General features: G+C 40.2%; 1 protein-coding gene across 10 annotated transcripts in view; it reads right to left on the bottom strand.

The window, feature by feature from the left end:
* The window catches only part of RIPOR3 (RIPOR family member 3), a 52,262-nt gene extending 35,189 nt beyond the window's left edge, over positions 1-17,073 (bottom strand). For 3 of the 10 annotated variants that reach the window (XM_065645902.1, XM_065645911.1, XM_065645909.1), the window contains exon 1: positions 16,593-16,866. The gene's annotated coding sequence lies outside the window, so the exon portion shown is untranslated. Of the gene's footprint in view, positions 1-5,482; positions 5,614-8,708; positions 8,778-8,869; positions 8,951-16,588 lie in introns of all 10 variants that reach the window. The other 7 variants (XM_065645907.1, XM_065645903.1, XM_065645906.1 and 4 more) reach the window with 7 other exon arrangements.
* Between the last annotated feature and the right edge of the window lie 7,662 nt (positions 17,074-24,735).

Raw genomic sequence — 24,735 nt, 5'->3', positions numbered from 1 at the left:
TTCCAGCCCTAGTCACATATTTAATTGTTTCTGGGCATGATGGTTTCAACAATTTTATGAGGAAAATATGACTCACTGACTTCTTGCAAAATATTCCTGCTTATGTTTTGTACTTTAAATTAGTAGCCATGTTTTTCTTTTAACATCTCCAAGAGGTTCACTTAAACTTGGTGAACTATTGCTAGAATAAGGTATTAATGTTTCCTTAAAATGCAGAGTGTTCCAATTGTGAATGACGAGTTGGTTAAGAGACACGCACTTGCTTCTAGTTGTGTGTCTACAAGAACTGTAGCAGGTTCCTGTCTCCGTCAGCTGCCTGTGGACACACACAGAGCCCACAGCGGGCTGTGTATCTCGCTGGCATGTCAGTGCCCGCTGCGCATGGGCTTCAAGCAGCGGCTGCCAAACAACATAAAAGCCAGTTTGAAATCCAGTAAATTATTAGTTGCTATCGAAAATAAACACAACCAAACACAAACTATGAAACGTCAATCACTTCAGTGTCTTAGGATCATGTTTGTGATTCTGGATATATTATGTGATCATGACCACTTATCTTATACTGCTTGATGCTAACTTCCTCCTTACATTTTTAGATTATTGCTGTTATTTTTGTACATAATTTTATTTTTAAATATTACATGAGCCTTAGTTGGAAGGACAACAGAGCTATTCTCTCTTCTAGTTGTAGAAACTGAACAGAGTCGATTTCATTTTGTATTATCACAACACAATCCTTTTCTCAATATCAGATGTGCTCAGCATTTCATTGGAGGGACTGCAGCCTTGACCCTAAAATATGTGGCTTATATTTGTGCTTATAGGGAGAATCCTCTTAGTAAGTGGATTTCTGCATGGCATAGTACACAGATTTTATTGTAAGGTTGCCACCTAGAATCTCTGTCTTTTTAGAGCATAGTTTTATAAAATTAACTTCAGCTCCATGACAGCCAAACAAATTTGCCACTAATGTATGTTGGTCCTATACCATCTCTCCTGAAACGCAGTGCTCACTGTACATAACCAAAATCTGTGGTGATGTAGTAGATGAACATTTATGGGCTTCAGAGACACTCTCTGGACTTACACAAGAAATGATCTGTGATTCCAACTAATCATCTGCTGTTTCAAAAAATCCTTCAAAAGTGCTAAGTTACTTAATTCACTTCCCTGAATTTATTATAAACTCCACCACAATAACTGTTTTGCTGCTACAACTGCATCTGTATTAGGGTTTTAGCTGACAGAAATACATATTGCAAACACTTAACCGGCGAAAAGACAACTCTAACCCTAGAAAATTTCCAGCAAAAGTCAAATTTCAGACATTTTGCAAACTGGGCTACATTTATCCACCATCACATTGATGTGATCACAATTCTTTTTCTTCCTCTCCGTTATTTCAAAACTCAAGAACAATGGAATTAACAAACACTTTTGGATCCTTATGATGGGTGGTATCAATTTCAAAACACTTGCAGCAGACAATGGCATTTGAGCCTTTTATGACACTGGTAAAGAAAAAAAATCAGATTGTCACAATGTATTGCAATACAGTCAAACATTCTGAACAAAGTCTTAGGGCAGATCCAGGCCTGAACCACTGAAACCTTTTGTGATTCCGACGTACCCTGGAACTGGCTGGAAATTTCTAGACCTTGGCACTTACTTTGTAGCATTGGACATGTAAAGAATCCAGACCATTAAAATTAATGAAACTCCTGAGATGTGATAACAACATGACTCAGCCCTAATTATTCTAAAGGTAGATGTAATGAAGACTGAACAAAGAATGAAATGTGCATCTTGTGTACCACACAGTGTCAAGTCCACTGGGAAAATACACACTATATTTAATCTTTGCTCTTTAGCATTCTTTAGAAAAACCATTGACCTCAGTAGCAATGCCTACTCTGCTAGATAAACATTCCCAATTTATGACTAAAACCCTTTAACTTTTAAGCATTTTTGTTCAATTAGACAAACGTTCTATTTATACTGTTATTGGCAGAACTAAGAAAAATTTCTCTGGTTATTTTTCTAGAGATGAAAAGTCATTTTAATTAAGGAGACAGAAAGTGCCTTTGATGCTACATGTCAGTATAGCTATTTTAACACAGCATTACACCCAAACAGGGAACATTTCTTCAGATCCATCCCTTCTGTGGAAAGGATTCACAGCACAAGGATTCACAGCAGGAAACCATTTCTACCAAAGATGTACGTCCAGTTACCGTGCTCTAAAGCCCACTGGATACAGCTGTGCAGAGCCATGAACAGTCATTCTTCCACTCATATTCACCAGATATTTCTGCTGGTCAAAGACTGAGCAATGTGAGCAATCACTTAGCAATTTTGCTGTAAGTAGAAGATTTTGCTTCCCTACAAACCTGCATATGTGTTCCACAGAACTTCTTGGCCTAAACCTGTTTAACTCAAGATTATTAGACAAGCCCTTTACTTTGCACCAAACTTAGATCTGTCGGGTTGTGTTTTCAAAATCTCAAATGATTTAGGAATATAAACCCATTTTCAAAAGTAATTTGGGCTCTCAGGAGTTAGTTCAATTGATTTTCAATAAGAATTACATTCATAGCTCACATTATTTAGAAAGACGGGGCTCCAGTGCGTACCTCATTTTGGTACTTTTGAAAATTTTATCTAGGCAGATTCAACTCTCAAATATATATTTAAATACTACATACCTGACATGGTTTCCTCCTAGCCATATTCAAGCCATAAAAAAAAATCAGATAAATGGCTTTGATCCAAGTTATTGCTTTAGTCATTAGGCCCTTCTACAGCTTTATGCCAGCTTCTGGAAATGAACTTCTGGAGTCCAGGTTTCCTATGCAGCAATAAATCTCCTGAGCAGTCCCCTCAGACAGCTTCTCCTGTGCTGGAGGTGGTGTCTCTGATGTAAACATTTCTAGTGTAGCTCTTTGAACGCAACACTCAGCTTTCAAGTCCAAGATGACCTGTTTTTCAAGCCTGCGATTCAAAACGTTACTGTATTTCTAATTAGTTTTCATCTAAGCATTCAGATCCAAGTTCTATTCTCAGTGACACTGGTGTACATCCAGAGGAAATTAATCTGCCATTTTTTCCAGATTTCCCGTAGAATCCCAGCAGCAAATGTTGGCCCATACTTCGTTAATGACCTGGAAACTATTTTTCAAGACATAATTTTGTGGTCAATTTGGTACCTCCCTCTAGTGGCAGCAGATATCAAACAAACGAAGCACAAAGGAGACCTTGTCACAGATCACACACTGATGTATTGTGCCCATTTCTTTTATGGAAATTCATTACTTGGAATCAAAGTTGGCTGTAAATCCCACTGTAACTTATTGGTACTGTTGTAATAAGAAAAGAATCGGTTACTGCAAATAACCAAAATCCCCATTTAATTCCTTTGCCAGTACGTGTCATATTCATGTAGCCGCACGTAGTTTCGCCAGGCTTGCCTGGACCTCAGCTCTCCTAGTTGCCATGAGTACTTTTGCACTGAGTTTTGCTTTCCTCTTCAGGGGAAGGCACAGAACAATTCACCCATTATCAGCTGATTTATGAGCACAGGGCTTGCTGCTGGCTCCTCTGGTTTCAATTTCAAACTTGATGACAAACTTGCAAGCCTGAATCAGAGATTCAGGAATGTGGCAGGCTCCGCACGCTAGCCTGACTTGCAGCTTTTTCAGCTTGGGCAGAATTTGGGTCTGCAGTTAGCTACATTATAATGAATACTTAAAACCAAATTCCTAACAAGAGAAGAAGCAGATGGCACCGAGGGAGAGCAATTTACAAGTGATGAACAGGCTCTTCCATTTCTGACAAAGGCAAATATGCCCAGCAGCAAGGCCCTGAATCCTACCAATTCTGCCCTTGAGAGCTTCCTCCTTCTTAATTGGGAACCCCAAGGAACGTTCTTCCGTAATACATATCTTATCCACCTTGTTTCCCTCAATCTATGCCTGAATCTATGTTACAAATAGACTTATCAGGTGTGACCATGTCTCCATCCATCGGCTAATGCAGGAGCCTCCTAAAAGCTTATTTCCAGGTCAGTTATGAAATAAGGAAGGTCCTTTATCTCAGCCTTAGGGTTGTAGAAAGTCCCAAGTCTAAGCTTCAATAGAAACCAGCATGTCGGATAGATACATGTTTTGATTATTACACTGACAAGGATACATTAACCAAAACAGATGACAAACTTCCAGTAACAGTGAAATTCGATGTTCACAGTATGTGGGATGTATTTTGATATCTTCAAAAACAGAAGTCTGTGAATCACAATATAATGGTATTTGTCCCTGGGCATGTTTCCGAAATGGGAGAAACTCTCTGTCATTTAGCTCTCTGATCAAGAAAATCGTTCATTTATTAAGAACTAAACCATTAAGTCAACTTCCTATGGCAACCATGTTTTATTCTCATAAATGTTACCAAGACGATCTTGTGCCACAGAAATAATGAAGTTGCTAAGTTATGATCAGTATCCCAAAGAACATTGGAAAAAGAAAAGAAGTATACAAAACATCATATAAGAGGGAAATAGGAGAGATAAAAGGTTTATGTTTTAAAGCAAAGTCTTTTCTTTAATGCTGAGTAAACACGGATTTAGTTTTTTCAAAGTCAGTATTTCCACTATTGATGAGTGAATGTTGGTACCTATCTTAATATAGTGAAAAAGGGTGAGTTTTTTAGAAAGATATATCAAAATCAAGACAATTTAGAATGTCTCTCATGGCCAACTAACAGCCGAAGCGTGAAAAAATTATTTGTTGTGTTCGAACATTTTATCTAGGCTGAATTTACTCAGTATCTTCTAATACAGGCTTGAACTCATTATATTTTCTAACGAATTAGGGCAGCTGTCATAGTAATCCTAACACTGTGTTCTATACTAATGTTCCCTTTCTGTAGGCACTCCACAAGCATGTCAACCTTACTTGCGGAAAAAAACAAGAATCTTTGAATATATGTGGATATATCTGTACTTTCCTCTTCATTTCTTACCAGTTCCTGATACATACTCTCTAACATTCCTGGCCCACATTTTTTATGCTATTATTCTCTGCTTTTATTTGGTTTGGGTTTGTTTTTAATGAGGTGAACTTTGCACAGCCCAACTCTAGCTTCTATAAAATCTGTGTGTTAAATGGCCAGATTTAGTGACTTTTGTATGAAAAAAAGGCCTACATACTAACCACACTGCTGTACTTGGAAACAGATGTTTTACTCCCTTTAAACTGAATTAATGAGGACAGGAATATGGAACAAATATGTCAGGAAAATTTCTGCACAGATTTTGAATTTGGAATTATGGAAAGAGTAGAGAAAAGCCTGGTGCTTCCACACAAGGGGAGGAGAGAAGGATGGTAAATCCACTGATGATGAAAATTTGCAGTGCTACAGTAACTTAAAGGCACCTCCACTTTGCAGCCCTGTTCATCCCAGCGTCAGTTCTGTCCACTTAACTCACACAGTTATCCCACAGAGAGTGTGCCAGACCCTCAGTTTATCTGAACCAGCGTATTTACAGAAGTCCAGGCTTTGGCTCTGTGTCTCCTTTGCATTTATCAGGTGCGAAAGGACTCATTTCTTTCAAGGCTTCTGTAAAATATAAAGTAGATCAATTATTTAGGATCAGATATTGCGAAGCCCGTAACTTCTGACAGAAATCTGACTAAACATGAAAATTTTTTAAACTAATTTTGCCCATCAGCATCTTCTTATAAAATAAAGTGTCTTCTGCTGCTAGTTAAGAAATAGATAAGGGTTTTAGGACCACCACTTCTCTGCCTAATCTTGCGTCCATCAGAGTCACCGGGAGCATTGCCATAACTTCAGAGAGAGGACGAACACGACCTTTGTAGTCATGATTTGGTGCTCACACTGGAAAAATGCATTAGTGATTGGCTTTCTATAGAATAGATGCATCAGGTTTTTCCCTCTGGTTCGTAGCTTAAGCTTCTTTACAAGTTTATTCTTGATTTGTCTTTATACACTCTTCATCAGTACGTTCCCCTGCAGTACAGAGCAGGTTCCTTGCACTAAGCCAAAGCAGCAAAAAATAATTTTCTGCTGCATAAGGCTTTGTGAGACACAGTCGTCACATACAGAGGAAACCGGGTTTAGTGGGGCCCTAGTTCCCCAGGGCACTACCATAATATAAATTATTAATAATAAAAATAAACTTTGGCTAGCTTGAACTTATCTTCATTCCCTTAGAGCTTATTTTTGTGATGGAATTAGCTAAATAAAGCCCACTTGAAAGAATGCTTAATTGCAAACTATCCAAACAAAACAAAATGGAACTAATTGGTTTTTAAATATTAAACATTCAAAAGGAGATAGCTTTGGAAACAGCTGAAAGACTAATGTATATAAGGATACATATGGTGAAGTGAGCAGTTAAGCAAAATGCAGTCTGAACTGGACTACACGTACTTTTAAACCAGATATTCAAGCTTTGTCAGTCTGGTTCTGCCTAGAAGATAGCTTTTGATTATTCCAAGCCTAAACGGAATTACAGCAATACTCTTCCGAAAAGAAGAGTCAAACTTGTGTATTGACTTCCAGACATAGTTTGCCCAGGAAAGACTACAAAATCTGTGACCATCATGACTCCATGGAGCACCCCTTAAACCTATTTCAGTCTAAAAAATATAGCTTAGCAAAGACTACTGTTTCGAGTGTTTTTTCTAAAGTAGCCGTTTTCCTGGAAGGTGTGTAGGGAGAGCTCACATACACCGTTCTGACAACACATCTCTGAAGGACTGGAGATGCCTTCCTCCAGAGCAACTGAGTGCAGATCTGCCTTGGCCTTTATAAATTTCCTTTCTTCAGCCCTGTTTTGTTGCTGCTATTTAATTCAAATACTTCACAGTCACCAAATAGAAAGAATCTATTTGGGCATATAAAAACTCCCTTTTGAAATTCATTAAAGGTTAATACTGGTGCCACACTTATTTCTTAAATCAGAAGTATTTCTAGCAACACCAGAAAATGATGTCTCTAATGTGACTGGAATTTGTAAACAATAAAAAACTATTTCTACATTAGAAATGAGCAAAAAGTAGATAAGTTATAATCAAAATAACACAGGAAGAATAATTTTTGAAATTAATTAATGGTAGAAAAGTTTTTCTTCAGAGGACCACTGTGTGCTGTGACGTGAAATCGGACTGGTGGTAAGCCACGGAAAACGCACTGCCCCATCAGCCACATGTTTACTTTCCCACTTATCAACAACCCACACTAACAAGACTTCTGCCAGAGATAATAAATTCCTGGAAATGTCAGACTCTTCTACATCACCCAGCCCAAGCACAAGAGAGGTATTCACTGGAAAGAAAAGGCGGACGTTACTGGAAGTGCTAAGCAGAAGTTGCTCAGTAGCAGGATCAGCTGAGACCAAACCACTTCGACATTTAGGCCAAAGGCTAATCTAATTTTAAGGTCCCTTGAAATGTTATGAATATCATCAACAAATACGGCAAGAGTCACTCGTGAAAATGCATTTCAGTTTTGTGTGCAAAAAAAATTCAATCAACTCTCTGTCTCAAATTTCTTCAAAGACTGTGAACCCAATTGTTTGCTCCCTGAGGACTCAAAGCTTTTACTGCAGCTAGCAGCACCAGCTGCTCAGTGTTTCACATTTTTCAGCATCACAAGGGGTTTCTCCTAGACCTTGGACTGGTTCACTCTGCATCTATGTGTAAGTACAACAACAAAACTCCAACAAAAGAGATAACTGAGGTCTTCTGCCAGTGCGTTTCTACTTCTCTCCCCAAAAGACAGAGGCGATCCTGGCAAAAGGAGCATTCTATGAGTATTTTTGCCAGCACAATTAAATCTTTACGGGTTTCATTTTTTAACGTTCCTCTTAGTGCTCACAGCTATGCCAGAAATTTTGTAACATAGATCTATACAGTTACACAAGAAAGCTTTGTTGGTTTAATACATGTAGTATAGTTTTGAAAGGCATTAGTAGTCTGCAGATAATCTAAAAAAATCCTTTGATGTGAACACCTTCTGTGTAACTATACTACCAGCACCTCGCTGCTATCAGAATGTTCATATTTTTTACTACAAAAAGTTCTCCTAGAATGAATGGCGCAACTTGGCAAGCCTGTGCTTTCTATCAGCGCATTTACAACTATCCCTCAGACTTAAAACAATTAGTACGAACACATGCACGAGTTTACTGTGCACTATAACTGCTGCTACATTTGCATCTTTTGCTAATTCAGCCATGTTGGTAAAAGATACCATTTTTCACAGACCTCACCCAATTTAGCTGAGGGAAGGAATCTGTAATATAGACCAGGATTTAAAATCTCTAGAGAGGGGCTTATTACTTGTGTGTTTTTAGATACTACAAGGACTTCACTAGTACAGATGTACTGCTGTGAAGCATCAGGGAAATTGTATTAGCATATAACACTACCATAACAATACAGCAGCAGGAGCTTTTAAATCACATGGCTATGTCATTTAAAAAAACTTCAGCTGAGACAAAATTATAGCAGTACTACATTTAAGCACAGAACAAGGCTTAGTATGACTGCATGGCAAGTGTAGAACAACTACAGTTCTCAGGTTACAAAAAAATCTGTGGGCAAGTCCTTCATGCCTCATAAAACAAGACTCATTTTTGTGATGTAAATTGACTTAGTCTGTGTTACCCAGACTCCATTACTTACCTATGACCCAATTATAATTGAGACCACTCTTGCAGAATAGGATTGTGCAACTTCACAAAACTGGGAACCCTGTAAGAAAATTCTCTTAGTTCCTTTTCAAGGTGGAAGGAATGAACTGTAATGCCAACATACGCAGACTCAAGAGAGTGAAGAGCTCTTACCCAAGAGCAATGAACTAAAGACTGAAGGTATCAATCAGCTCACTGTATGTTCTGATCCTTAATTCATCAGCTCCTATTGTCCTAATAGAATAGAGACAAACAACAGTCGCCTTCAGAATGTGGTGTGTAGGGAAAAGCCAGTCAGGTTTGCATTAAGTTATAGTTACTAGAGCTGCAGAGAGATCTAACAGAAAAACGGATGGCCAAATGCATGGTCTATATTCACATAGCTGTTGCTTGATTGATAATTTAAGGAGTCCTAGTGGTTGAGATCACCAGCAAAGAACTTTAAATTTCAGGACAACACACAGGCAAAACAGTTCAACATCACAGTATTGTGATATCAAAGGCACTATGTGTGCACTGATCTTTTTTGGCATCAGACAGGCCCGATTTGTGAAAGACAGAATCATGACACATCTTGCCAGACGAGCCTGAGCTGACGGCAGCAGTGTCCAGAATGCTGCAAGGTGCTCTGAGCACTCCAGCGATCCGCCTTCCCGTCAGTGAGGAACCACGCCTGGCTGGACACGCAGCAGATACAACACCAAGTCCCTGTCATGTTCTACGTCCCCTGACAGTTTTCCCACCCTTGCAATATGACCCTCAAACCATCGCTGTGTGGATCGCAGATCTCATGAACTCACATTTGTGATCCTCTACAGAATGGTCATTGAGAGTGTACAGGCCAGAGAACTTACTGGCCAAAAATCACTCTTGAGTGATCTTCAAAATTCAGAAACGGCCATTCAGATACAACATATTCATGTTGACAAATTATTCCAACAATATACTAACTCAGATCCAGAATTAAATCCAGATCCTTACACAGTTACAGCAGCAATGGCACACAGTGCATTCAATGTTATAATAGAAAAATGGTGTTTTGCTCCATATGACTCGGCTTATTCAAGAGAGATATTTTACAACAAACTACAGTTTTATTGTATTGTAAAGATAATTTGACAATTACAGGTCAAAATATACTTGCTTATTGCCTTAAATGAAACTAAGAGCAGTCAAATTAATACACATATGGGGGAAAGATTCATAATGTATTATTACAGCTCTGGAGGAGACAAGCTAGGCTGGGCAGATGAAGAAATTCTGTCTGGACTGGAGATCTTACCAGAAGATACTGTATATGTTCTTATCCAAAGTCTTCTCCTGCAGAGCACATACTCCTTCAACTTGTGAGTTTTTTCTTGAAGAACCCAAGCTCAAGCAATTTTGAAATACTTTGCACTGCTACTTACTTGTTCTGCACGCACTTCTGATGTTTGTTTGTCGGCAGCTGGGATGCCTGCACTGATTTTCTAAGGTTATTTAAATTATTCTTTATTTGTTAACAAATTATATTGCTTGCACAACACATTGGCATGTGAACACTTCAGAAAAAGGGAGGGGCACAACTCAGCCTCACTGGAATTGGGAACAAGATGCAGTGACTTCAGCAGTTACACAAAGGCTGGCTCTATTGTTTCAGTGGGAGTCGTGGCTAATTAAAGTAGTATTCTACATGCAGAACTCTCTTCAAAGGTGGCGTTACCTTCGGGATCACTGGGTGGGCTTCCATTTCAGACAATGAATAACAAAAGCCTAGTGACAAATCTTCACGAAGCCTGGGCATATACTATCGTACTAAAAGCATGAAAAAAGGCACACAGCAATGTGCAGTTATATATGTCTATAAAACAAACATACGGTGATGCTGAAGCTGTGATGTTACTGAGAGAATTAAATCGATGCATTTTTAGACATGATCCATCCATTTTAACTGTACTTCTGTTTTACCTCCCATTGTAGAAAACAAGTAACCAACTTGCTACAAATCGGTTATCTTCAAAACTTTAAAAAAGCCTTTGAACTTTCCCTGTAGATCAAGTATTGGTCACATTTTCATTCACAGTTACACAACATGTACACTCTATTGTAATAATTGCGCAAACGGCTGCGTATGCATTTGAAATACCTCTGCGTGTCAAATCTTTCTGAAAACTCTGGGCCTACTATTTTCACTTTACAGATCTCATCAAACAAAATCCTTCTTTATGATTCAGAGAAACCTTCTAAACTCTTCTTGTAAAATTTCAATTACATGAGGTAAAAATTGCAGACATTCAGCCCACCGATAAACTGAAGGTTATTTACATTATATTTTGTCTGCACTAGTAGAAATATAAAGCTATTCAGGCTAACACTTAAGCAGTAAACTGTACACTGAGGTCTTTGAACTGCCTCCCTGTTGTTTATCTGTTGAGTTCCAGTATTGGAGAATGACTCTTCCCTCTTCGAGTCTGTGTCAATTTAAATAATAAAACAGAGGTTATGTAAGTGCAGAGAATTATGGAAAAAATGTAAGTGGAAAGTACGTATTTCTAAAATGCACTTGAATAACTCACATGCAGCTGAACTGACATTATTCAAACTTTCCAGTCTTATTCAATACTGGATTGAAACCAAGCATGAGAAATTTCAGGCCCAAAGGACATTTTTAAGAAAATTGTAAGTACCTATATTTCTAGTTTACAATGTCTGTCTGGGAAAGCTCTACTGCCTCAAGAAAGACTAACTCATCTTCTCATGGGATCGAACAAAAGGGGTGTGAACTAATTAATGGGACATTCAGATCAGTTTACAAACATAAGGCCTGATTTAGCTCCAGGGAGAACCAAACCAGAAACCTGGACTCAAATCTCTGTGGTCTTCTAGGGAAATATGGACGCCAATTCAGATCCAAATTTCACACTGCAAGTTCATTTCTAACCTGTGCAGACACAAGCTCTGGCCCCAGCTCTGCATTCCTTCCACACCCACCATTGGAGTTCTGCCTGAATGAGGAATGCAAGAGAGAGATGAATTTCTTATCTTTGTGGCAGATCTTGTTTGGTGATGCACATGCCTGTGAACCTGCCAAAATTCAAATGTGTGACACAGTATACAGTCTATTCCAAAACTGATGGGTTGCAAAAGATTACTCTTGTGGGACACTTAAAATAAGGTCAAACTATTTTCACAAGCATATCTGTTCCCAACTCTAATATACCTGGATATATTCTGATACTTCCGTTACAAACAATTTCATCAAAGGAAAAGTGAAGATCTTAGATTTTAATAAAAAATTAGTAACAAAGGAAATAAATTACATATTTCCAAACTGAGGGACATTTAAAAGTATGGCTATATGAAAAAACATTTTTAAAAAATAAATTTCACAGATGGAAAATAATAAACAAAACAAACAATTATAAAATAAAGTTTCTTGGCGTAACACCATATGTTCATTATCCTCCAAAATCACAGAGTGGCACTACTCATATAGATGCATATGGTAAAATATTTCCATCACTCCTAAGAGACATGAACTTCAACCTGGATTTTGATAAGATAAATGCAATTATGTTTCCTTCAGCTACGTTTCCATCCAGCCTTCCTGGATGTTTTTCTCATTATTCTACCCCAAACAGTCTGCAAAACTGTAAGATAAAGACATCCTTTTGTGGTCAAAAAAGTGAAAAGGGGATATTAAAGTAAATGATGTTGCATTTTGTTCAGACAAATATTTTCGTAATAGTTGACAAACAGATATGCCAAGTAGAGTATCCTGTGGCAACTATTCTGAGAAAAAGTAATGCTACCTTAAATCAAGGGCTTTGGCTCTTTAAAGCTTCCAGGGCAAGACTGGAAACAAAATATTTCCTATGTACATTCCGCCTTTCATCAGCATGTCTATTGTAGTAAGTAAAAATGTGCTATTAACTCTCAGCATCAAAATCTGGGATAATTTTATCTAGTCAGATGTTTCCTTACTTTCACAGAAACAACTATTCTGGAAATATATTCCAAAGCAAGTTGCAAGTGAAGCTAAGTAAATCAGCTAGCACACTGCACACTGTTCAAGAAAAAAGCTTCTAAAAGTGAGTCAGGATTTAATTAAAAAGTCTCTAAGGTACATAACTTGCGCCCATAATAGGATATTTTTCAATTTTCAACCCTGTATAGAGAATTTCAAAATGCTAACAGATGTATGAAACAAAAAAGCAAAATTCTCCCCTAATCTCTGCTGTGCACATGTATAACACACACAGGAACCAGTGAGAAGCTCTAAAACGTGAATACTGCTTTTACATTTTCCACTAGAAAGACAATTTGCTCACAATTCCTTCTCCCTTTAAATTGTTTCTGTGGCAACACATCTGGTGCTATAATTCTGGGCCAGAACATTAACTATCCTGAAAGAAGAAAGTTATGTTGTTGTTCTGGTCTGCAAGAATGTGAAATAGAGAGAGAGCTGCAAATACACGTAATCAGATCACCCTTTTCACCTTCATAGGCACATGGAATATTAGCTACTGATATTTACGTATAGCTTAAAATTACAAGTTTAAGAATGTTTCTACAATGGTTGGAGAAAACTCTTGTGGTGAGCACACATTCTACAGGCCAGCTTTTTTTAAACAAAATGACGAGTGCTTTATTACTACCGGTCCTACCATATGAAATAAGTGAGGAAAGTATTCAGCTAAGAGGAACAAGGTCCATTCTCTGATCATAAATACAACCCTCCCTACGTAATGGAGAAAGATCGATATTGATTTCTTATCATCTCCCCGGTACTATGTAAATATTACTGTATTATCACCATTTTACAGATGAGGTATGTCAGAAGCCCAGGAGGCCAAAATGTCTGAAGAGTCTGTTAAATTCTGATGCCCCTATTATTAGTTATTTGTACTGAAACTTGGAGTCCTTGGCTCTTGGAGCTCTTGAGGATCAACAGATTTTACTGGCCTTACTTGAAATTATAGGAACCTATTGACTCTTAATGGAAGTCTTGGACATCCCAGCTTGAGCTGCCAGCATTCTCCAAATTCGTAGTCTGAACAAATTAGTCGTAGAGAAAGGAAAGAAAAACAAGATTAAAAGCTTACAGCGCCAAGTCAGTTTGCTTTCTTAATCACTAATAGTCCTGACAATTCAGTCGGAAATCTTACAGTCATTCTGTATGACTATAATCCAATGACAGATATTATGGGTATTTTACTGTGCAACTGAGATTCACACCTCAAGGTATAAACTCTGCTGTGGATGTTAATTCATGATACAAAGGCCAGAGCAATTTGCAAGGGCCACCACATAACTCGGTCTGGGGTAGCAAGAGTTAAAAAAATAATGAAAGTGGATTTTTGCTACTCCATCAAGCAGGCCAGGGATGAATTCACGGAAAGAACATATCTGATTAATAACAAAATATCACAGACACAGTTACTTTTCCAATAATAATTGCATTTTAAGTTCCCCATGAAACAAATTTTATTATTTAATTTGAAACAACTAAATTCAAATCTAGATCAGTTACACATAATTTGGTTTGCTAACTACTCTTGCAGTATTTTCTGTATTAGTGACATAGAAGACAAGATCATCTTGGTGTTCTGATCCTCTAAATTATTAATGATTAGATGTATTGATTGGCTGAAAATTAAATTCTTTCCCTAAAAAGTTGAATTGAATATAAATTATGGGTTTGAGGCATTCTGTCTTTGAAGACATACTGGTTTAAAGCAATCTGTGCTCAGGGAGAATAAACTGGCAACAGAAATGGAAAAGTTGAAAAAATGGACAAACCTGGTATTTCATAAATATGTGTGTCCCTTTTGCACTTCTGGAGGCGTCATCTTACAATTAGAATTGAACCCAGCACCCGAAGCACCTGCAGTCATTAAAGGTCGGCTGGTGTCCCTTGCAAGACTTGCTGTCTGTATAATTTTGGATCGTCACCAGCCAATTACCTTCCAAAATTCAACCCTGGCCAACAACAGTCTAGATAATTCAACTCTGTCCGTTCCCTTTTTCTGAGCCTTTTGGCTAAGATCGAGTGTGTGTATTTAACTAATATTAAACCTACAATTTTACATAAATATCTCCTTCACTTCCAATCTAGCCTTTCTACTTATTTCATCCAAATGGCATAATTAACAAACCTTCTGGGACAGTTCTCACTCTCTTGCTTTATTTTGTACAACTTTCTGTACACGGAACCTCTGTTTTTGTCCTAGTGCACTGTAACTCCCGTTACCACTCCCCAAACCCCTGAAAAAGAATCATAACTTTCCCCTCCCCATAGACTGAGTCTGGTTTCCCTTTCTAGCCATAATGGATCTATTCCACTTCTCGGATTCTTTATGATGATATTGCAAAGGAGTATTTGTGAAGGAATTAGCTGTGGAAGGGAATCAAGTGGTATCGGTGGATCTGCTATTACAGGGTCCCAACTCTCTGCCTGGATTGCTCCGAAGTAACCCAGGGCCAGAGTGAACATTGTAGAGCAACCGTGCTGCTGCTTTTTGTCTTGACAGAAGGAAATAATTTCATTTTTATACTGCCCCTTAGGGAATACCATTACATAACTCACTGTTTGGCCTGTATTTCCCTGTTCTTGGCTCCATGTGGTTAACAGAAATAACCACAACGTTACTGACTGACTCGAGAATCGAGCACTAGACAGGGACACACGACCTGCCCTCTCAGGGAAGCCCTTCGATTCCTGTAAACAGTATGCAGACTCTAATCAGAGGAAAATTTTACCAAGCTCGTTGTTCACTACTGTATGGCATGTGTTGTATCTCACACAAGTGTCTGTCTAGACCTGGGGCATAAAGTGGGCTTGGCCTGCCATTCAGTAACAGCTACAGCCCATTTTGGCAGGTTTTGTGCAGCTTTTCCTGCACTACTACATGTGGTGCTTATGTCATCCCCTCTGCAGAATTCAGAGCAGCAGCATGTAAGCGATTAACTGCACAAGAAATGAACACAACAGAGAAGAAGTTTCTAATATGCATGTTCCTTTAGACACATCTTTCTCAGACATATCTCTCCATTCAACATGAAATGTTCCCTCAGGTACATTTTACATTGTCTACTACCCTTACAAATGACTTTCCTTTGCCTTTTTTTTAATTAAGGTCTTTCCAAAAAGAATCTGTAATGCCCCTCATTAATAGGTGTAGCTCCCATTTTACAGCTGTGAAAACACAGGTAGAGACGGATTAAGTCTTGATCCCAACAAAGGAAATTACTGAATCAGGAGTTCTGGGTACTGGTGCTGCACTCTGACTCTGGTTCAATACTCAAGAAATGGCTCAAGAAATATGTAACCTTATTTTTCAAATTCCTCCAAGTTTCTCTGGTTGATGAACAACTCAATTTCCATATGGCCCAACTTATTTAAAACACTTTTTAAAAGGGGAAATTAAACTCCGTCTGAAGCAAAATGTAACTGGGCTGTGACCCAAGACCTCAATTCGTATTTATGAGCAAATAAAATGTAATCTCCGTGCAGACAAAGAGTTCACTAAAATATAACCAGCCCATGCAATGACATCTCCAAAACGCAAACCCTACAGGATGGCATAAACATTGTCCTGCTCCTCTTTCCCACCAGCTCCAGCCCAGTGTTCACGTCCCAGGGGGTTCCTGGGTGTTTCCTGCTGTGAATGTGTTTACCCCTGGATAAAAAGCTACCGCCCCTCTTTGCGCCAGTGCAGCCTCTGAAGGAATATCAGCATCCTTGGAGGCTTGCCTCACAGTTACTTACAGATGTCCGCGGACTCCTAAGGAGCCTAACCCCCCCTATAGGTGACATGCACCCTCCCATAGGTGCCATGTACCCCCCCCCATAGGTGCCATAGCCCCCTCTCGGTGCCCTGCAGCTCTCACCTACCGATGCGGTGCCGGTGCCTCCCGTTGTCCCGCGCGTCCCGGCCCCGTCTCTCCGCCGGGTGCCCGGAGCGGCGGTGCCGCCGCGCCCCTGCCCCGCACCTCCCGCCGCCGGGCAGGGCGGGGGTCGCTGCCCGCGTTCCGCCGGCGCTCAGCGGGGCGGGACAGCGCTTCTCCCCGCCCGGAGCCGCAGCCGGCACCCCGCGCTCCCCCGGGAGCCCCCGGCGGGATCCGCCCCGCGGTTCTCCGCGGCCAGGTGTCCCGTACCTGCCGTGCGGGCGGCGGGGCGCGGAGCGCTGTTCCGCGGCGCGGGGAGGCCGGGCGGCCGGGAGGGCCCCGATAGCCGCCGCTTATCGCCGCTGCCTGTCACCCAGCTGGGCTCCGTTTCCAGGAAGCCGCGGCTCCGGAGCGCTTGTTTGCTGCTGGATGCCGATGGCCCCGTCCCGCTCGCTCGCTCCCTCCCTCCGACCCCCCCCATCCTGGCAGGGGGGCTGGGAAAGTGCAGCGCGGCTCCAGCACATGCCGAGCCTGCGGTCGCGGCCCGGACCCTCCGCCGTTCATCACGGAGCATCCCAGGCGCCCCCTTGCTCGCTCCAGCTGTTTTACTCCAGGCCCCACCGCGCCGCAGGGCAATGACAAACCGGCTACAAACTCGGGGACACCCGGCCCTGCGCCCCTGCTTATTCCTCCGTTCTCCTGCCCCCCTCAACTCTTACCCCTTCACTTCTTCCCAGGCATTTTCTCCTCTGCCCAGATTCCCTCCCTTTCCACCTTCCCCATCCATTGCTCACTCCTCTCCCCTTACCCTGCTCTCTCTTCACCATCCCTTTTAAGACTCCCTCCTCCTACAAGCTTCAGTCTTTCCCTAATCATAATCTTTCTCTTATTGCCTCCTCCCTTTTTGTATCCTACCCTCCCGTAGGTTTTCTGTAATTTGCCATGTCGTTGACTCCTTGTCAAGCAAATCCCGCTCAAGCCCCTTCTGCTGCACCCACCACTGACCTCTTGTTGCTTCTTGAGGCAGGTACTGTTCCTCCAGAATGAGCTCCCTTCTACCAGCTTTCTAGACACCTTCCTGATAATTCTGGCAAAAAAAGATGTGAAATTGTGATGTAGCAAGCAGGCTGACATCCTCCCAACGCCTCCCCACACGAACCCACACAATCACACCTCTTTTCTTTTGAACAATGCCTTGCCAGGCCTTTTGTAAACACCAACACACAACCATGTTCCTGCCTTGGGCAAAGCACCCTGGATTACAGTATGTCTCATCCTTCTTCCATTTTCCCTGATGTTTTTTAGCATCATTTCCCCATCAGGCTGGCATGCTGCATGACTGACAGCACAGGAATCTAGACACTCCCCATGAGGAAAATCAGCTGACTGTACGGAATTTGGACATGCTCTCATGATAACTTTATTACTTATAGTGTTTGCTGCCCTCTTGACCATATTCAGCAATATCTAGGACACATACCAGATTCTTCCATCCTGTTTCAGGAGGATAAAACACGTACTAAAGTTCTCAACATACCAGATGACCAGAGATCTCATAAAATAAACTGTTAGGGCAGAGTTATTATTTTCTTTCGCAGTACTTTATGAAGTTCATTAGGATTTGGATTTTTCTACGAAAGTCTTCAAACAGGCAAGGCAAGATCTCTTGTGCAGCTGAATATGTTTTTAAGATGCATGGGGAACTGACACACATGAAAGTGAGAGCAATAAGAGACAGAAACAGATGGGCTGGTGGACTTGGCTGAGCAAACAACTCAGGCACTTTAGGGTTCATATATATATTAGAAAGTACAGTGCTGAGATACAAGTAAAAGTGGATTTCATGCCGGATCTGGAAACTGATTGGGGTTTGGAGCACTGGAAAAGGCAATGGTGATACAGCACAGAAAGGCTAGTACCAGAGCTGGTGTACCTAGCAAGACAAACAAGGAGGAGCAAATACATGGACTTGTACAGGTGAGTACAGAACATATGCTAATTATTGTAATGCTACTCTTGATTTTCGTAGGATTTTGGGGGTTATGATCAATCACACTGGTGGCTTGAAGAATCCTACACTTGGCAAATATAATGCAGCAGTTCAAGATCAGAAAGATGAGGACAGACTCTTTAGCAGGGCCTGTTGTGATAGAACAAGGGGTGATGGTTTTAAACTAAAAGAGAAGAGATTCAGGCCACACATAAGGAAGAAATTTTTTACACTGAAGGTGGTGAAACACTGGCCCAGGTTGCCCAGAGAGGTGGTGGATGCTCCATCCATGGAAACACTCAAGGCCAAGTTGGACGGGGCTCTGAGCAACCTGAGCTGGTTGAAGATGTTCCTGCTCACTGCAGGGGGGTTGGACAAGATGATGTTTAAAGGTCCCTTCCAACCCAAACTGTTCTAAGATTCTTTGTTTGTAAGATGCAGCCAGCTATGTCCTGCCTCTCTGCTCAGGTTTTCCAGTCTTACAGGCCAGTCAGCAAAGCTGGATGTGTGCTCCAGCCTCACCCACCGGAGTGAATGGTGTCACACCAACTCACACAACACAGGACTATCCTCACATGTGGACTGGGAACTGCAGCCATTGAAGTACAGACTCATGTCCTTGTGTGCCAGCTCCATAGCAGGGTGGAACACAAGGGCTATTTAAAATCAACTTAACTGGATTTGCAGGAGCACATTTGTCAGAACATCAAATCTCTGCAGGAGCCCTATGCAACCTGTTGACCAAAAAACCTTTACTATTACTGTCATTTCCTCCTAAACATGAGACTTATAATGAATTTCACAGACAGGACCCTCCACTAAAGCAAATGACCAAGGTTTCATCACTCCTGATGCAGATGTCGCTATTTACTTCAGTGAAGGACGGGCCTTGCATGTTTTTATTCCAGTTTATTTTTTATGATCTTCATTTGCTGTGTCTTCATCTGGTATGTTTATGTGGCTGGTGCTTGGTTTTCATTATTTTTAACTGCATTTCAGATTATCTGCTCTATGGTTTTGTTCACATTCTCCTTTTCCATGAAATTCTAATAAAACACTTGGCTACAGATTTTCCAAATTGAATACTGATGTTTACTGCAGCTAATTATGTAGCAGGGTTCAAAGTAAGTTCTATACTGTAACAATTTACATATTATTGAAAACAATGGACACAAACATACAAATTATTGTTACAAGCTAGTTTCACATTCTTCTGGAATTTCCTTCAAAAATATATATGTTTAGCATTCTCACGCATATGAAAAGCAGTAAATACTCCAGTGTTGGCATCATTATAATATATACAATGAAAAAAATAAAACACAGCCTGATGTGTCTTAGACCTAAAGAGACATTAAAAACATGCTAGCACATTTTCTCCAAGGGTCTCAAGGCACTTCACAAACGCACAAATTCAGCCACTCAACTTCTATCAAGTAGCATGCCAGTGATATACAGAGATCGTTTAACAAGAAAATATTCAGGTTGGCTGCAACAATATTATACAGCTAGTGTTTTGGCCTCACCAATGTTCTAGCATAAGCAGATTAACTATAATCTCACTGTTTAAGTACTGAATTAAATCATTTTTGTTTGTTTTCTAAACCAACTGAGCTACAGACAGCAAAATCTGTGAGCAGACCAGGCTTCTCAGGAAGATCCAGACTAAACCGACTTTTAGAAAGGCTACTATAAACCATAACTCTGTTTATAATAGCAATAACTGAGTAGTCAGGCCTATTAATATGATCTTTTACACCAGGCTGACTTAGAGAAAACAATCTTTTTCTTGCTGCTCTTAATGCAAGCAATATGTATGCAAATATTTGCTTATGCCTTCACCCTACTCTTTGTATTTTGTATTATTTTAATTTTAGAATACTACTGAAATGTTAATAAATTTGAAGTAATTTGCATAGAAGTAGATTATCTGTCGATCTATCAATATATTGACCAGGCACTTTCATTACTGTAACACAACAAACTTCAGACTGTGTTATAACAAACCATCCCTACATAAAGTGCATTTACTCAGAATTTCTGAGGGTGTGTTATAGTAAGATTAAACTGTAATTACACACATCCACAATTCTAAGCACATGATTATTTTTGCTTCTTTGTGCATCTATCTGCATTGGAGTTTATAGTTCAGGGTATTATAACTCAGGAGGGAAACTAAGAGATGAGCCAACAGAAGCAAAGAATATCTTCTAAAAGCCGAACGCAACTGGGACAGTGGCTGAACTCACATGGATTCAGTATTTCCAAATGTGAAATACATGGAAAAATGGAATTGCTTTTCTATTCCCCTTGGCTTGTACTTTTCTACTTTTACTTATTACCACTGCATCACTACTATTTGTTTAATAAACAGTGACAGTTCTATTATGCTAGTGTGTAAACATCTGCCTGCTTAAACTCTGTAGTTTCACAGTGGGTTTGACTTGCTTGTGTCCCCACGCATGCAAACACTGAGGAGAAAAGGCCTGTGTTGATTTGAATTGTTTAAATACAATCATTGTTTTACATTTTCCTAAAATGCTGCTAACTTCATCTTACGACTTCAGCAACAAATCGATGAAATATTAAACGATGACAAGAATCATTTTATGTGTCAATTACAAACGCACGTAAGGCTACGGGAGGAGTTAATGCACCAGAAGCACCTGGCACAGGCGCGGCCGATGTCACCGCTCGCAGCGCTGGCGCCGGTCCCCGCGGAGCCCCGCTGACCGGGCCCGGCGCCCCCTGGCGGCCCCGCCCCGCAGCGCCACGCGTGACCCGGCCGGTCCCCACGACACGCGGCTCCCGGCGGCCCACCCACCTCTGCACATCCGGAACATCAGCGTCACCCGAGCACGTGTGAGCGACCCTGGATGACTCGCGTATTATCCAATAATAATTCGCTCATAATAAGTCCTAATGAATTATTTTATAAAGAGCTCTCATTACTTTTGAAAGTGGATGCGGGCGTCATTTGCAAAATTAATTTTCTCACAGTCAGACAAGTCACAGGACCACAATAGGTCTTGTGATCACTTCCCTTTCTTCGACCATTTCTTGCACGACCCGGCGGTGGGGCCAGCTTGGAGGACGCTGATTTGTTTCTAGCAGTTCCGAGAGAAGGTGGACACAGAAAACCACACCAGCTCAAGAAAAGGGACCTAAATACAACATTTCTGAAAGATTACCTGCAAAAGTATGGGGCAGGAGGGACGTGCTTACAGGAGTGATACACCAACTGGCAATAAGCGATGTCAAAATAACATGGTGACGCAGAGATAAACATCACACCCTGGGGGACGAGGGGACACAAAGACAACACGGTCCAATCCAGCTGTGAAGCAAGTTACTGTGTAACGGAGCTGGATGTTTATAAAGATTAAACTGCTGGAATCCATTGTAGCTTGTTCACTTCAAAACTCAAATGTTATCTTTGTTTGATAGGAAATCACTTTTAACACCTTACAAAGCCAAATAATTTGCTTTATAAGCATACTCTGTGTAGTCACAAATAATTTTAACATCAACCACCATTCTGTATAAAAACATTCTTTTTCAGTAAAAGGCCCCAGTGCTCATTATGCAGCAGATGGCACTTGAAGTATTACTTATTCTACATTACAGCCGCTAGCAGAGGGCATTGTTTCGCTCACAAATAGCAATAACATCCTTTCCAGACAAGCTTAAAAGCAAAGTCTTTATTCCAAAAAACTTCCTTTTCTAATTCTTTAAGAATAAGACAAAATAAAAATTCTAACCTGTACCAAGTGAAGTTTAAAATAAATTTTGGAGTAATTATTCCTTTGAGCTGTCATAATTTTTCCAAATTCTAGATGAGGAATACTCACTGGAAAGACAAATAAGCAAGGGTCACAAATTACTTTGAGGAAAATCCACTGAAGTGTTATCTATCGACCTGTACAGCTCGAGCACCAGCAGGGTTTCTTTTGAACACTTTAGCCAGAAAAGTTAAATCATTAAACTCTACACACGTGTGCAAGTGTGAGAAGTGAGCTGTGATTAGTACTACGGTGTTTAAACAAGGAGGAATTTCAAAGTAATCCTGAGTCATCAAACAGAAATGGATTACTAGATGAATGGGAAGAAAAGCTTTGAAAGTTTTAAGTTACTTTAGCTAGAAACCTCAGAGAGTAAAATTAAATATCAGTACTAGCTTTTGACTTGTCAGGAAAGCTATTTTCACTAAACTTCAGATGTTTATCACAACTAAAGCCCCTAACCAAGAAAAATCACAGAAATATTCTCCAGACGGAGACTCCATGGCTGGGACAAAGGGCACACTAAGCACTTGCAACACAACCTTCACCAAGGGGCTGATGTCAGAGCTTGTCAATAGTCAGAACTCCCATTCAGAATGAAAAGCAAAAATTTCCACAGGGGTAAGAAAATCCAAAATAATTCACCAGTTTCTCCTGCCTAATGAAGAAATAATTCCATAATGGTACATCCCGAGGATTTCCTCAGCAGTGGACCCTCCAGCTTACCAAGCACAGGGGGACTCGGGAGCCCCAACCAGGGCCGGTTCTCTCAGTGCTCCCACATTTGCTCCCATCCCCATTCCGAGCAGGCAGTGTGACAGCTTTGGTGTCCCCCATTCACAGGGTGTATTGCTGCTGGGCACCCCTTTCCACACAGCTCTTCCTGGAATTGGTCAGATCCCCAGTTATGGTAGTACCTGTGTTTAATGTATGGGACTATTTTTCATGAGTAAGTTTAAATATGTTTCCAAAACCAGATCAAGACTTATAGCACACCAGAAACAAATGTTTATTTGGCAGGCGGTATGACACAAAGACAACTTTTCCCATAAAGCTAGACAAAATAAAACAAAAGTACAAACTGAAAGAAAAACCCACAACCCTACGAAACTAGAAATATTTCATTGGAAAAGATCTCATATATGAACTTTGAAAGTAATCGATTCATTTTATCACCAACAGGTAAGTAAATATTGCATCAAAATAACAACTAAAGGTGCCTGGAAGAGGAGCGTGGGGGGGAAGGCTCATTGTTTTGCTGACAGCCAAAGACGAAAGCAGAGGCAGAATGAGAACACAGAAATTCTTCCATCTTAACTCTCTGGTTGCTCCCCTGGTCCATCCTATATTTAAGAGGTGAAATGGCATTAGTTCTGCAGTTAACAATGTAAGTATTTTGTAATATCTATTTACTGAGCAAAAGTATTATTTGAAGTGTCCATTAATTTGGGCTTGTATGTTCCTGGCTTCTTTGCAGTAGATATTTAAAAACCGAGTGTTGCAGTTCTTCAGGTTTGTTGGGTTTTTTTTGATACAGAAATATTTCTCAAGTCTTCCTATGCACCTGTACAAAAAATACATTCATAAAATCTAGGCAGAAAAGGAGGAGCAGTCCCTAGCTGAAGAGCACTTTAGAACTGCACTCATATACCTGTAACTACACAGCCACTATGCTGTTGGTAGGATTGTATGGTATTGCTGATTTCTGCATAAGAAAAGCAAGAAATCCTCAAAATCCCACAACTGTCACAATTTCATGATAACAAATTCAGTTTTTTATTATACATGTGCTATTTAAATATCACTATTTATTAATAAATTAGCTAAACTGCCATGTAATGGGGTTTATTTTCTGAGCTTTGCTCTTGTGTTTGTATAGTACTGTTGGTATGGATTGTATTTCATGGAGACAAAATATAAAAAGCTACCCCTCTCAAATTCTTTCTGTCTAATGCAACATTTGTAAATTCATCTATCCTGCTCCAGGATCAGGAGTATTAACAGAATGTTACGAAATTTATTTCCATGGCTTCATGGGCACCTAAAAATAGTGCTCTACAATATTATTTGCATTTGTGAACATATGATGTGTCTATGACAAAAATGGCTTGGCTGTACTACTCATGTATTATAGGGAAGGCAAAAGCAATTTGAGGTCACGTGTCCCTAATATTCTGAAAATGGAGTTATCCAGGCGTATACACTGTTCCTGAAGACTTCTCTCTTTGTAGGGAAACATAACTGGTATGCAAGTTTAATGTATCAAAATTGCAGAAGGTGTAAAATGAAATCCTGTAAGTACAGATTTTATTTTTTTAAAGAAAGCAGGGGAATCTGTAGTATGACCTTCTTCTTTTTTAAATAAAGCTTCTCTTTTC

The sequence above is a fragment of the Caloenas nicobarica genome, chromosome 15 (genome assembly GCF_036013445.1).
Source record: "Caloenas nicobarica isolate bCalNic1 chromosome 15, bCalNic1.hap1, whole genome shotgun sequence".
Taxonomy (NCBI): domain Eukaryota; kingdom Metazoa; phylum Chordata; class Aves; order Columbiformes; family Columbidae; genus Caloenas; species Caloenas nicobarica.
Note: the sequence above shows the minus strand (reverse complement) of the source record. Positions and strands in the feature narration are given on the sequence as shown.